This window comes from Chiloscyllium plagiosum, chromosome 17 (genome assembly GCF_004010195.1).
Source record: "Chiloscyllium plagiosum isolate BGI_BamShark_2017 chromosome 17, ASM401019v2, whole genome shotgun sequence".
Classification (NCBI taxonomy): Eukaryota; Metazoa; Chordata; class Chondrichthyes; order Orectolobiformes; family Hemiscylliidae; genus Chiloscyllium; species Chiloscyllium plagiosum.
The window spans coordinates 17180423-17195396 of NC_057726.1; positions in this window are offsets into that span (position 1 = coordinate 17180423).

Below are 14974 nucleotides of genomic sequence, written 5' to 3' on the forward strand. Positions count from 1 at the left end.
ATGGCGTTTTTACAGGGTGCAGGGTGGGAGGAGGTGTAGTCTAGGTAGCTGTGGGAGTCGGTCGGTTTATAGTAAATGTCCGTGTCGATTCGGTCACCCGAGATAGAAATGGAAAGGTCTAGGAAGGGGAGGGAGGAGTCTGAGACGGTCCAGGTGAATTTGAGGTCGGGGTGGAAGGTGTTGGTAAAGTGGATGAACTGTTCAACCTCCTCGTGGGAGCACGAGGCAGCGCCGATACAGTCTTTCTAGTCGGTGACAATAAACAACTCAAATACCTCTTCGTCCAGTATTACATATTGGCATAGTCAGCAGACTCTATTCAGTGCCACCTAAGGCTTTCTGGAAAGATACCACATGGACTGCAGCCAGTGCAAAGTGAACCTTTTAGAGTTATGACGTCCATCTTCATTTGTTATTGTGTGACAGTTAGCAGAAAGCCTTTGGGATAGCAACCCGTTGTGACACTTAAATTCTATTTTCCTTCATCAGTAATTAATTTAGAGTGGTTTCAACAGTTTGAGTCTGCCAGCCTGGTGTCCCTCAAATATCTCATCACTTAGTACACATATTTTTAAAGCAAATAAGATGAAATTAAAATCTCCAGAACCAAGTCTTGTTATAGCTGTAGAGGGCATTGGTTAGTCCAGTTTTGGCATGTTGCATACAATTCTGGTTTCCCTGCTATAGGAAAGAAGTTGTGAAACTTGAAAGGTTCAGAAAAGATTTGCAAGGATGTTGCCATGGTTGGAGAGTTTGAATTATAGGGAGCACTGAATAGGCTGGGGCTATTTTTCCAGGAGCATCAGAGGCTGAAGGGTGACCTCATAGAAATTTATAAAATCATAAGGAGCCTGGATGGGGTAAATAGACAAGATCTTTTTCTGAGGGTAGAGGAATTCAAAATTAGAGGGCATAGGTTTAAGGTGAGAGGGAAAGATTTAAAAGGGACTAAGGGGCAACTTTTTCATGTGGAGGGTGGTGTGTGTATGGAATGAGCTGCCAGAGGAAGTGGTGGAAGCTACCACAATCACAACATTTAAAAGGCATCTGGATGGATATATGAATAGGAAGGGTTTAGAGGGATATGGGCCAAGTGCTGGCAAAAGAGATTAGATTAATTTAGGATATCTGGTCAGCATGGACGAGTTGGATCAAAGGGTCTGTTTCAGTGCTGTACAACTTTATGACTCTATCACCAAAACCAAAATCATTTGATAAGATGTAGCAGTTTGCCCATGGAACTATATTCAAATCACTGCAATTAAGTTTTTGACTTGGAGGACCCATAACCTGTCAAAATATAAATGGTTAAAGTTACACTGCATAGCCCATAGAAAAATTTTCAAATGAAACTATTAATCCATGCCTTTTAAAACTATCAAGAAAAAATTCATTCTAGTAGTTACATAATCAATGTTAAACATTATTCATTTTTGTCACATGCAAAAGCTAGTGGGAATATTGGGGTGGGGGTACTGGGGGGGAGAGAAAGTCAAACCATGTGAACAGCACTCACCAGTGTGCTCAGTTCATAAGCTATGTCTGATACAGAGCTGTCTGCACTCTGCTCCTGAATGAAGAATGGCACATTGTGCAAAGGCTGAAATCCAAAGCTGTGGTGAAAATACTTTTGAAAAAAAATGGAAGAGGAGAAATTTTCAAAAATAATAATAATATGGAAAGATATTGCTTGCAAAAACCTTGACTAAACTACGAGATATGTTTCTATAAACAGGTCATACTAGCAGGTAGTATTTAGCTATGAAAACAGGAAAATAAATTTAAGACGGTATACAAATATTTATGAAGAAGGTAAAATACAGTAACTGCAATAGAGTTCCAAAAACTGCCAGTGCTACCATGTTCAGAATTTCAGTTAAATAAATCCATCTGTAAATGGCACTTAGAAAATTATAGTAAATTAAGCTCCGTTTGTAGCTGTTCATGGGAAAAAAATAACACAACAGTTGCTACATAAGCTGGCATAATTGTTATTTAGTTCCTTGCTATAAGAAAGCTGTATTTTTTTACTGAAAGCTGGGAGGTGTCCAGCACAACTTTAAACTTAAGTTACTCAATGGCATAAGCAACATCAGGTAAAAGTAAAGCTAATTTTGGATATGCCACTATCTTGACTGTCTTCACTGTTCTCAGTCCTCTGTCTGGAGTTAGTGCATATGCAGCACTGGAAGGGGTGCAGACGAGGTTCACCAAGCTGTTGCCCGGGATGGAGCAAGTGAACTAAAAGGAGACACTAGATAGTCTTGGATTGTTTTCTTTAGAGCAAAGAAGGCTGAGGGAGGGCATAACTGAGGTGTACAAGATTATGAGGTGTGGGGTCAGGGAGACGAGGGAGCAGTTTTCCTCTTGGTTGAGGGGTCAATCACAAAGGGACATCGTTTTAGGTTGAGGGGCAGGAGATTCAGATGGGATTTGAGAAAAAAAAAAGGTTTTTCACTCAGGGGTGATGGAAATCTGGATGCCACTGCTTGGGAAGGTAGTGAAGGCTAGAAACCTTACAATCTTTAAAATATATTTGGAAGACAACTAGAAATATGATAACATTTAAGGACATGGGACAAATGTAGGAAATTGGGACTAGTGTGCCTTTAGTGGTAATTATTGTTGGTGCAGACTCCATGGATGCAGTGTGACTCAAAAAACAACAAAGAGAACTCAAAGAACTCATAGAATCATTGAATTTTACAAGACAGAAGGCAACCTTTTGACCCATCATGTCTGTACTGGCCCCTGCAAACATGCCCAGCAAGTATCAATTGTCCAGCCTATCTCTGTAGCCCTCTAAGTTCATCATTTTCAAGTGAGCTCTTTTTCTGAAACCTCCCATAGAATCCACCTCCACCACCCACCCAGGCAGCACATTCCAAATTCTAACAACTGAGTCAAGGCGTGACTCATCTCACTGATACCTCCCACGCTGAAAACTTTGAAATTATAACCTTGAAGTTACTGATAAACAACTGATGGAAACAGAATACCCTCCTTTACCCTGTAAAAACTGTCCATAGTTTTGAATACTTCAAGGAGGTCACCTCTTAATCTTCTCTGCTCCAAAGAGAAGAAACACAATTTCTCAAATCCTGTCTTGTGTTTCCTCATACAATTCTAGCAAATCTCCTATGCACACTCTCCAGGGCTTTAACATCCTTCCTTAAATAAGGTGCCCAGAACTGAATAGTTTTCCAAACGTGGTCTGACCAATGATTTGCAGAGGTGTAACATCACTTTCTTGCTTTTACACCCATAGCTCTATTTATAAACTCAAGGCTTCTATAAACATTCATAACAACTGTTTCAACTTGCCTGGCCACCTTCAGAGAATCATTCACATGAACCCCAAGGTCCCCTTTGCTCCTGTACTCCCCTCAGAGTTGTACGATTGAGCCTGTATTAACTTTCCATTTTTTTTCTACCAAAATGTATTACCTTACATTTCTCTGCATTGGAATTCATCTGCCAGGTGACTGCCTATTTGGCCAACTTGTCAATATCTCTCTGAAATCGCCTAGCATCATCCTCACAATTCACTGTACTCCCGAGCTTCATATCAGATTTAGGAAAACTTTCACAAACTCCTTTGGAAAGCAGTGTTTTTAAAAAAAAACAAAGTGTCAAATATCTTTTGGGGGTCAATCTTTATTTAATAATTCTACAAAATCAGCTGCAGCAGAATGACTAGACAAGTGGTATTAAATGGCTCCAAAATCATTATTCAATTTGCCAACAAACTCAATGCCTCCCTACAGAACGTCCTGCTCAGGAAGCATTCTGGACAAGGAAGTGGTGAGCAGAAGTGAGGAGAGGCTGAGAGACTGAGAGACCCCAACATCCAAGCCAGAGGGAGATGTGGAGAGAGGGAGGAGATTCTGTGAAAATGCGACAGGATAGAGGAGTCCTAAAATGCTTTCAGATTCCAGGAACTGAAGAATGAATTTTGGCTCTGAATTCCACCTGACTAATGGCAGGCATGGCTTTCATCCATTAATTCCTGTCATGGGCATCTACTAGATCTTTGCTTGTGGGCTGGAGTGGCAGTACATTTCATTCGCCCATCATGGAATGCACAACTATTAGGGTTAAAAGCCCAGCATATTACAGGGAAAATTGCTCTCATCAGAGCATTTGTTTGTGGCTGACCTCAACTAACAGCCCAGGATTGCTAAGTTATACAACTTCTCAACTGATGCACTGCCAGTTTGCTGAAAATAAACCTATAATCTTCATGAATTAAACAGACATCAAGAGTTCCTGTGTGACTCTGTCAGAAGGTTCAGCTTGCCCCCAGACTTTTTTTTTTCATTCATTCACAGGCTGAGGGCATCGCTGGCTAGGCCAGCATTTGTTGCTCATCCCTCAATGCCCAGAGGGCAGTTAACAGTCAACTACACAACGCCAGGGAACCAGGTTTGATTCCAGCCTCGGGTGATTGTGTGGAGTTTGGATATTCGCCCCATGTCTGCATGAGCTTCCTCTGGGAGCTCTGGTTTCTTCCCACAATCCACAGATGTGCAATTTAGTGAAGTGGCCATGCTAACTTGCCCATTGTGTTCAGGGATATGCAGGTTAGGTGCATTAATCAGGAGAATATAATGAGTAATTGGGTAGGGGAATGGGGCTGGGTGGATTACTCTTCAGAGGTTCAGTGTGGACTTGTTTGGCCAAAATGGCCTGTTTCCACACTGTAGGAATTCTCTGTTCTGTGTACATTGCTGTGGGTCAGGAGCCACATGTAGGCCAGACCAGGTGAGGTTGGCAGTTTCCTTCCCAAAATGACATCAGTGACCAGAAGGGTTTTTCTGACAATTAGCAGCTAGACTCTTAATTCCAGATTTTTAAAATTGATTTCAAACTTTATCTGCTGCCATGGAAGGGTTCGAACCCATTTCCCCAAAACATTTTCTGGGTCTCCCCTCACCTCCATTCAAGGCCCCAAAGGATTTTATCACGTCAGCAGAGATTTTCCTGCGCATCCACCCACTTCATCTATTGTGTCCGTTGCTCTCGATGTGGTCTCCTCTATATTGGGGAAATAGAACACCAACCCGTGGAGCGTTTCAGGAACATCTCTGGGACCCATGCACCAAACAACCCCACCGCCCTGTGGCTGACCACTCCTACTCCACCAAGGACATGCAAGTCCTGGGCTTCCTCCACCACCAAATCCAAGCCAACTGATGCCTGGAGGAAGAACTCCTCATCTTCCACCTTGGGACCCTCCAACCACACCACATCAATGTCAATTTCACCAGTTTCCTCATCTCCCATCCCCCCATCGTATCCCTGAAGCAGTGAAGCAGGGGTTGTATGTTAGCAATATATCCTCAGAACACTTTTGAAGGCAAGAAATTGTATAGAACTCCTCGATTACTGACTATCCAATCAATCATTTTTGACAAAGGAATTCCAAAATGCTATCTTCAGTTTAGACTTCAGTACTCAATTTTGAAAGCAAGGACATTGATAAACTGTCATTCCTCAGTTGTTTTGTACTTAATTTATTTCTATTTGGATACTTTATTTGTCCTCTCTGATTTTATCTCTCGTTGAATTGACGCAAGTGTGCTTGTGTTGCTAAGTATCCCTCTCCACACTCCATTGCATCTAAGCATTTGGGAAATAAACTTTACTTCATTTTAACTTTATCACAGTGTTTTCTGATCCAGACAAAGTCAGAATCCACAAATGCAGAGAATGGGAGCAATATTCCCCTCCAGTTTAAGAAGGCCAAAAATTAAATCACAAACTGCTTGTGGACAAGTGGTGAGAATTGGGAGAGAAATTTATTTTAAAACCTACAATCTGTCTGTAAGTACGTCAGCTAAAAAATTGTGAGGGTATAACAAATGACAATTGACCACAAAATCTACCTCAATTTCAACAGCTAAATTTCTCATTTTATTTATAAGATACTAGAAATTCCTAATTATGAAGCTAACCAGAACCGACAATAGCTTTGGACAATCATCCCATCAACATCTTGGTCAGAAGCTGTGTTTAATTCTGACTGGATTAATCAAGATCTCCCCCATTTCGATAGTTTGAAGAATTCTATGTTAGCATTCTTGCTAACTGCCATCACTTTTCTTTAAAAAATTGGGAACTATCACTCGACATACATACACAATTGATATATGTATCTATTGAAGTTGCACATTGCAGTCTTTTATTTCTCTTGACTTTTAATTTTAGTTGCAGTCTCTTCAGATAGTTTTCATGTCCGGCATAATTCAGTCACGGACAACGGGATAAGTTACCTACTGAAAAGTGGGATCAATAGCATTGTTTTTAGCTTTATTGGCAATCTTGCTCAGAGATCATGAAGGTGGAAATAGTTAGTCTGATACATTTCTGATGCTGCAGAGCTGAATCTTGGCCATGCTCCATACCAAGGCTATATGTGACCTGGGAATACATAGGTTAATTATAGGTACTAAAAAAGTACATTCTTCAAACGTTAATTCATTCCCTAAATGATCAGCAATAAATAATCACCCACACAAAGTAAAGTGTTACCTCAGCTCATTCATGTAGTTGTTCCAGAAGGCTTTAGTACAGCAGTCAGAAATGCACTGATACTCCAATCTCAGAAAACCTCCATGTGGCCTCAAGTGCTCACGTTGCATATGCTTTTAGATCTTGAATTATGTTATTTAAACCCGTCAACTGTGCAAAATTAGAAACCAGTTTAATGTCTCCTAAAACCATGAATTAGAATGTGACTGCCATAGTTAGCTTTGGTGCAATCACATTCACAGCTACCAAAGAAGGTAGCTTTTATCCCAAATATTTAAGCTACATATCCAACTTCAAGTGTTGTTTCCAACTGCTGATTTCATATCAACAAACTAGATTCCGTTAGTGCAAAAGCAGTATCTTCATTCTCCTGTGAGTTCATCATGTACGTGCCAGCATGAAGTGAATAAAGGAATTAGGGAATGATTAATCAAGCATAGTAAAGTAAATATAGATGCAAATGATCATTACATTCCAAAAAAGAATCTTCTGCATTAAAATCATAACTGTCTACCTTCCAGAAAATTGAAGCTAAATTAAAGCATGGTTATCATCTTGTGTATAAAGCAACATATTTAAACAAAAGGGTCACAAAGTTACATTCCTTTATTACAATATAATACTATAAAATAGCTATTCATTTAGGTGTGTAGCTGGCTGGACAGTATTTTAGACTAAGACGACAACAGTGCTTAACACGGGAAAATGTATTATCTAGAATAATTCAGGATTCTTGTCAAAACTGATTTGCTTCTGAACTTGCTAATTTCATTCAAGGAACACTTTCTGCATTAGCACAAATCTTTATGATTTTGTTATCTCAATCAGCCTTTTAAATCTGCAATATTTCTTAAATGCACACAAAACCATAATACATAAATGTAATTGGCAATGGTCCTTTTTAAAATCCAAAAATTATTGGTTTGGAAGCAATCCTATAAACAACATAACAAAGTACAGTGGTTTATGGATTTATTTCTCCCAGTGCACACATCACATTTATAGTCACAGCAAAGCTCAAACAGCGTGATGCCTGCTTCATGTGTTATTTCACACATAACATTTCAATGTTTCAACTGCTACCTTAGCAGGAGCAGTTCATTTCAGTCCTTATGGGGGCGCTGCACGAACATTTAAACCTTAAATTTTTACTCCTCAAGAGTGCCAAATATAAGTACCCTTGTCTGTTCAAAATAAAGGACAGTAAAGAAACCAGCCAATGTAAGTCTTCACAGACTGGTTTTCTGAAAGTGGCATTCTGCTCTTATTGACAAGCTTTTATGTCTAATATTGTTCAGCAGCAGAATCTATCCTGACTGCAAGAACATGGAATACAAATCTGCAACTATACATAAGTGAGCCAGTTCATTCATATTCTCCTCATAGCAGGAGAACATCTGTCAGACACAGCCTATAACTTTGTTTAAGGAATTAACCCTTATGTAAAGTCTGCACTGCAGCTGCTAATTGGGGAATTTACTAAATATTCTTCCAAAATTCTTTGTTAGTTGTTGGTCGATGTTCCTTTGGCATATGCAACTTTGTTAGCCGTTCACCATTGGAGCTTAAGTCGAAACAGGGTTTTGAGTACATCACTATGTGCTTTGAGTATAAATATGTTGCTTACACGCATGAAAAGGAACACCAAAGTTAACAAAAGAAGTGTTAAAATTCTGCACAGTATTAACTTTATCCATAACACTTGAATTACATTGAATTCATGTTAAATAGGCACTTTACTATGTTGACATTATCAGTTTTTCTTTTCATTTTACCTCATTAGGTAGCATAAGACTTTGACCAGTCGTGTTGAATGACAAAGTTGTTTAGTTCAAGTGGGGCTAACCTGCCATACATCCACTAAATAGGTGAACTTTCAAAACATTTTTGTTATGGATTTTACCCGGCCAATTACCTGGCCCTATCAATCACCTTTCATTTGAAGTTATACTATACAGTAGTTTAGAGCTCTTCAAGCAACTTAAAGTAATTGAATCATTTGAAAGAATTTTCCTGTATTCATATTACAACTGAAATTATAATAATGTCTATCTTAGCACCAGTGTTGTTTAAACATTTATATTGTTATGGACCAGACCAAATCCCCTCTAAATATATTCAGAAAATAGCCTAGACCCTAATTTTTTCTTATTTTAAACAAATGAGTGTAAAGCATTGCGCTCCAGATGTAATTCAATTGGTCAAACTACTCAACATTCAGCAAAGCAGACTTTTTCTTTACATCATAGTTAAAATGCAGACAAAATATATCATTGTAAATATCATAGAATCCCTGCAGTGTGGATGCAGGCCATTTGGCCTGAAGAGTAACCCACCCAGACCCATTCCCCGACTACTTACTCTACATTTCCCCTGACTAAAGCACCTAACCTACACATTCCTGAACACTATGGGCGAGTTAGCATGTCTAATTCACCTAACCTGCACATCTGGGAGGAAACTGAAGCACCCAGAGGAAATGCACATGGGGAAAGTGTGCAAACTCCACACAGACAGTCACCCAAGACTAGAATCAAACTCTGGTCCCTGGCACTGTGAAGCAGCAGTGCTAACCACTGAGCCACTGTGCCGCCCTAGAAATGAGTGCTTGTCCAGGATTTGGACCTGGGACCTCTCGCATGACTACACCATTGAACGCCCTAAATATGAATCATACCCCTATACCAATGAAGGAAAGAATTGGCTGAACTGTAACTGTATCGAAATGCTTAAATATAGTAACATCCTATAAACACACCCTCAGCAAAGACAAATTCAGTAAAGTAGTTGGTCACACATGCAATTCTAGTAGCAGGAAAAGAACCCCAGCTTTTAGCTGTCACTGAGAGAAAAATAAGAGCTTCTGCATCCAGATTCAAGACCTCAGCAACTGCAGAAAGCTAAATCTAAAATCCTGGTTCTTTGGGAGCTTGACCACATCCAAAATATACCTCTTAAAGCCAAAATATTATCACACCTCCCGCCTTAAAAAAAGGAACCGTCAATATACAAAGTTGTCTTCATTTATAAAAGCCTTTACCATTATGCTATTAGTACACTACGACACATGTTCATTACATTGATACTAAACAGAGAAAACATTCACTATTACAGTCCATTGTAGTCGGTTTTGTTCCCGCCCCTGAACGCCTCTATTTTCCTTCATCAACGTCACAACAATGCATCGGCAATTGTATTCTGTTGTCCTGCAACATACGTAAGTTTCAAATTGAATGGCTACAATAATAAGATCCAATTTGGTACTTTTATCCTTAAATTTTCCCAAAATCTTTAAGGTGTTATGATCAGTGTACACATTTGCCTCAGACACGTTATTGGCAATATAAGTGTTGAAATATTGCAACGCCAACACCAAACTCAAGGTCTCCTTCTCAGTTGTGAAATATTTCTGTTGATGATTATTCAGTTTATTAGAAAAATACCCAACTAGTCTTGCTATCTTCTTGCCAGCTCCTTGCAAGAATACAGCACTGATACCCACATCACTCTCATTGATAGCCACATTGAATGGCTTTGTATTTGGCCAGCACAGGGGCAGCTTTCAAGCTGTCAAATGTCGTCTGACATTTCTCCATCCACTGAAGGTTTCTGTACTTCTTCAACAAGTCAGTCGGTGGAGCAACCATGCTGCTAAAATTTGGTACAGACTTCTGAGAAAAAAACACACAGTCCCAGGAATCAGAGTATTTCCTTTTTCATTGATGGTAGGAAACTCCCCAATAACCTTTGTTTTCACATCCCATGGCACATTTGTCCATGTACAGTGATATGGCCCTGGAACATGACTTGGGTTTTTGCAAACTCACTCTTAATCAGGTTTATCATCAAGCCTGCCTCCTAAAGTCTACTGAACAATTCAATAGATGCTCCAAATGTTCCTTCCAGGTGTGACTAAAAATCACCAAATTGTTGATGCACACCACAATTGGTTTATTGACTTTATTGGTTAGCTTTTGAAAGTGGCATGGCACACTTTCATACCAAATGGCATGACTTTAAACTGTCCATTTGGCTCATGAAAGCCAAAATTTCCTTCGCTCTTTTGGGTAAAAGGTACCTGCCAGTATCCTCTAGGTATGTGCTATTTGAAATATAAGTTGTTTATCCCACTTTTTTCCACACAGTCTTCCAAATGTGGAATAGGATCTGACTTTGTGATCGTCCATAGCTGATGGGGCGAGACTGAAGGTGGCAGAAATGGCAGAGGATAATGCACTGTATCTGGAGATTCATAGGGTGGAAGGTGAGGACCGGGGGTTCTATACTTTTTGCAATTGGACGGGTGGGTTTTGAGGGCAGAGGTGCATTGTTGATCATGTGGGAGAGGGAATTGCTGTCCTTGAAATAGGAGGACCCTGTTCTAAAACAGAATTCAGGAGTTATTGGTGACAAATTCCAGACATTTATAGTCTTGAACTTTCAGTGACAACTCCACTGTATGGATGCTGTACAAATCTAAGTTGAAGTTGGCAAAATCATTCCTCACATTAGAAAGATATCTGAGATTGTGATAATGTGCAGAGAAGTGCAAAGTAGAAATCAAATGCCACACAAAAGCAGATGGATAGAATTAAAAGATGAAGGTAAAGTATTTTGAGAAAATAATTGAAATTAAAAATAAATGATAAAAAATCAAAGACACTTAAGGACAGATTTCCAGATGGAAGGTGCATGGTTGATGAAGGAGTCAATGATTAAGTATAAAGGACAGTGAACTAAATGTGAAGTGTCCAATTTGAGATGGAGGTCTGAAAAGAGATACTGAAATGACCTGGTGCAGGGATATGGATGATATTTGAGATTGATATGGAAGAGTGCGAACTGGTGAAGATTGCAAAGATGATGCAACGCATAAGAAAATGAACAGTGGAATTGTTTGCAACTTATGAAAAAAACACAAGAAGTTTAGCTCGGACAAATCAAACCTGAAGGTGATACAGGTATGGATTGGAATAACAGCAGGGTGGAACAAACTGGATGGACATTTCAAAGATGAAAGAGCAATAAATAGAGATTATTTTATCATAACAGATAACTTTAAACTCTGTCAGGTTTATTATTTTATCTCTTGTAATAAAGCTTGTTGATATACTAGAAAGCGTAAAGCCTTCTAGTGGTATGTTCAAAGAGAATTTAAAAAAAACTACTGGTGCTCGAATAAGATCAATATACATTGACTATTTTTCAGCTATTCAAACAAATGACTAATTCAATTTCTCATGGTAAATCATGCTCTGAGTTATATTAAATGACTACTAAAATTAAATGGGAATCTTTGCTCTTCAAGTGGGACTGAATTTAAGTCATCCTGTTTGGGAACTGCAACGTTTGGGAATACTTCTCTGTATTCCATGAGAATATATTTGCATGTGAGGCAAGGTTGTCGTTTAAATTGTAAAAGTCCTTGGGGAAATCCTCCAAGTAGATGTGCAGTTATTTTATTTCGTGTAGGTTTCCTCAAAATGGTTTTTAAAATTAATTATTAGAACATACGTGAGTGAGACCGTGTGAGGTGGGAACAGAGTAGGCCATTTGGTCCATTGAGTCCATCCCACCATTTAATGAGATCATGGCTGATCTGATCATCCTCACCTCCACTTTCCTGCCATAGCCCTTGATTCCCTTAGCAATTAAAAATCTCTTAGCCTTTAGTAACTTAATATCACAACCTTGAATGTGATTCTCTGCCCATTGAGAGAATAAGTTCCTCCTCATCACTGTCTTAAATATCTAATTTTTTTTGAGATCATGCCCTCTGGTGCTAGACACTGCTACAAGGGGAAACAACCTTTCCACATCTGTCTTGTCAAATTCCCTAAGATTTTTGTACGTTTCAATAAGTCACCTCTTATTCTTCTAATTTTCAACAAGTACTAGCCAAACATATTCAGCCTCTCCTCATAAGACAATCCCTCTGTACCTGGTACCAACCTAGACAGCCTTCTCTCACATGCCTCAAATGCCAATATATCTTTCCTTCAATAAGGGGCCCAAAACTGGTCACACTATTCCAGCTGCACTCTGAATAGTGCTTTATGTAATCTGCAAGGTGCATAAACTGTATTAGGAGAATTAATATTTATAAATGAGTCCAAAATGGGCTGTGGAAAGAACATTAATGAGCACCAGTCGTGCAACCAATCCTAACTGGACAGTGCTAAATTGACATGAAATTGCTATGCGTAAGTGTAAGCCTGCCTGACATACATAGGCCACTAACATTGCAGAAGATGTTCTTAGAGCCATTTTTCCAGAAAAACTTCCATCGTTGCTAATGTTGATACTTACCTGAGATTGACTAATGCGGAAACAAGAATACAGACTGAGTTTCTGTTTTATTCAGAGCTGATATTTTCTTTAATGGCTGATGAATTTTTGTGCAGACTGGAGGTAACTGGTTGGAACTTTCTATAGAACATAGAACATAGAACAGTACAGCACAGAACAGGCCCTTCAGCCCACAATGCTGTGCTGACAATTGATCCTCACGTAAGGTAAACCTAATGTACGAACCCTCAAATTTCTGTGACCAAATGCATGTCCAGCAGGCTCTTAAATATCCCCAATGACCTCACTTCCACAACTGCTGCTGGCAACGCATTCCATGCTCTCACAACTCTCTGTGTAAAGAACCCGCCTCTGGCATCCCCTCTATACTTTACGCCAAACAGCTTAAAGCTATGACCCCTCATGTTAACAATTTCTGCCTAGTCTCTGGCTATTGGCTCAATCTATGCCTCTCATTATCTTGTATACCTCAATTAGGTACCCTCCCTTCTTTCTTCCAATGAAAAAAGTCCGAGCTCAGACAACCTCACTTCGTAAGATAAGCCCCCCATTCCAGGCAGCATCCTGGTAAACCTCCTCTGAACCCTCTCCAAAGCATCCATATCTTTCCTATAATAGGGCGACCAGAACTGGACACAGTATTCCAAGTGCGGTCTAACCAAAGTTTTATAGAGCTGCAACAAGATCTCATGGCTCTTAAACTCAATCCCCCTGTTAATGAAAGCCAAAACGCCATATGCTTTCTTAACAGCCCTGTCCACTTGGGTGCAATTTTAAGGGATCTATGTACCTGCACCCCAAGATCCCTCTGTTCCTCCACACTGCCAAGAATCCTGTCTTTAATCCTGTATTCAGCTTTCAAGTTCGACCTTCCCAAATGCATCACTTCGCATTTATCCAGGTTGAACTCCATCTGCCACCTCTCAGCCCTACTCTGCATCCTGTCAATGTCATGCTGCAGCCTACAACAGTCCTCTATACTGTCAACGACACTTCCAACCTTTGTGTCGGTCTGCAAACTTGCTAACCCATCCTTCAATCTCCTCATCCAAGTCATTAATAAAAATTACAAAGAGTAGGGGCCCAAGAACAGAGCCCTGTGGAACACCACCCACCACTGACGTCCAGGCAGAATACTTTCCTTCCACTACCACTCGCTGTCTTCTGTTGACCAGCCAATTCTGTATCCAGACAGCTATATTTCCCTGTATCCCATTCCTCGTGACCTTCTGAACGAGCCTCCCATGGGGAACCTTATCAAATGCCTTGCTGAAGTCCATATACACCACATCCACCGCTAGACCCTCATCAACTTCTATGATGAAGAAATTGGGATGTAATACTCTCCTTATATGGCACACTATGACATTTAACATCTTTGAAAGCACAAAGAACAATTGCTATGTTGGCTTGGAGCACCTCTAACTGGTAGCATGTACATGTCATATGATACGTATTGCCAAAGTGTAATGGGTAATGCGGTTTGCTAGGCACAAGATGAGAAATTTTCCCTTCATCCATCTGTCCCCTCCCTTCTTATTCCAGAGTTTGTTCAGAGGAGTTGAAATGGCCAATTGAAGAAATAGTATGTTGTGTGGCTTGCTAATATTTATGCTGTGTATTATAATTTAGATCATTTTCATTTGCTTTATAATCTTAAGTTTAATAGCATTAGCTTCTTTACCAGACAATGTCTGGAAATTAGACAATTTACTTTTTGCCATATGGTAAGGCCCAACAAAAGTTGAGACTCACAACTGACACAGTTTCATTGCAAATCCAGGCACTTTGATTACTAAAAAACTACTGAATATTCCCAGCATGTTCTAGTTGTATTATCAATTTCATGACTTTCTGTTTTTTCACACCCTAAGAGGTTTACACATGGAACTTGCCTCTGTAATCACTCTGTATCTTTGTTTAATTTGTCAGTTGAGATTTTAAGAGTTTGGAATTTTCTAACAGTCACAGGAATTTTAAATTAGAATACATTGGACATTGGAGGAATTTTAAATTAGAAGACAGTTGGAGTTTAATTCAGATAAATGCGAGGTGCTGCATTTTGGGAAAGCAAATCTTAGCAGGACTTATACACTTAATGGTAAGGTCCTAAGGAGTGTTGCTGAACAAA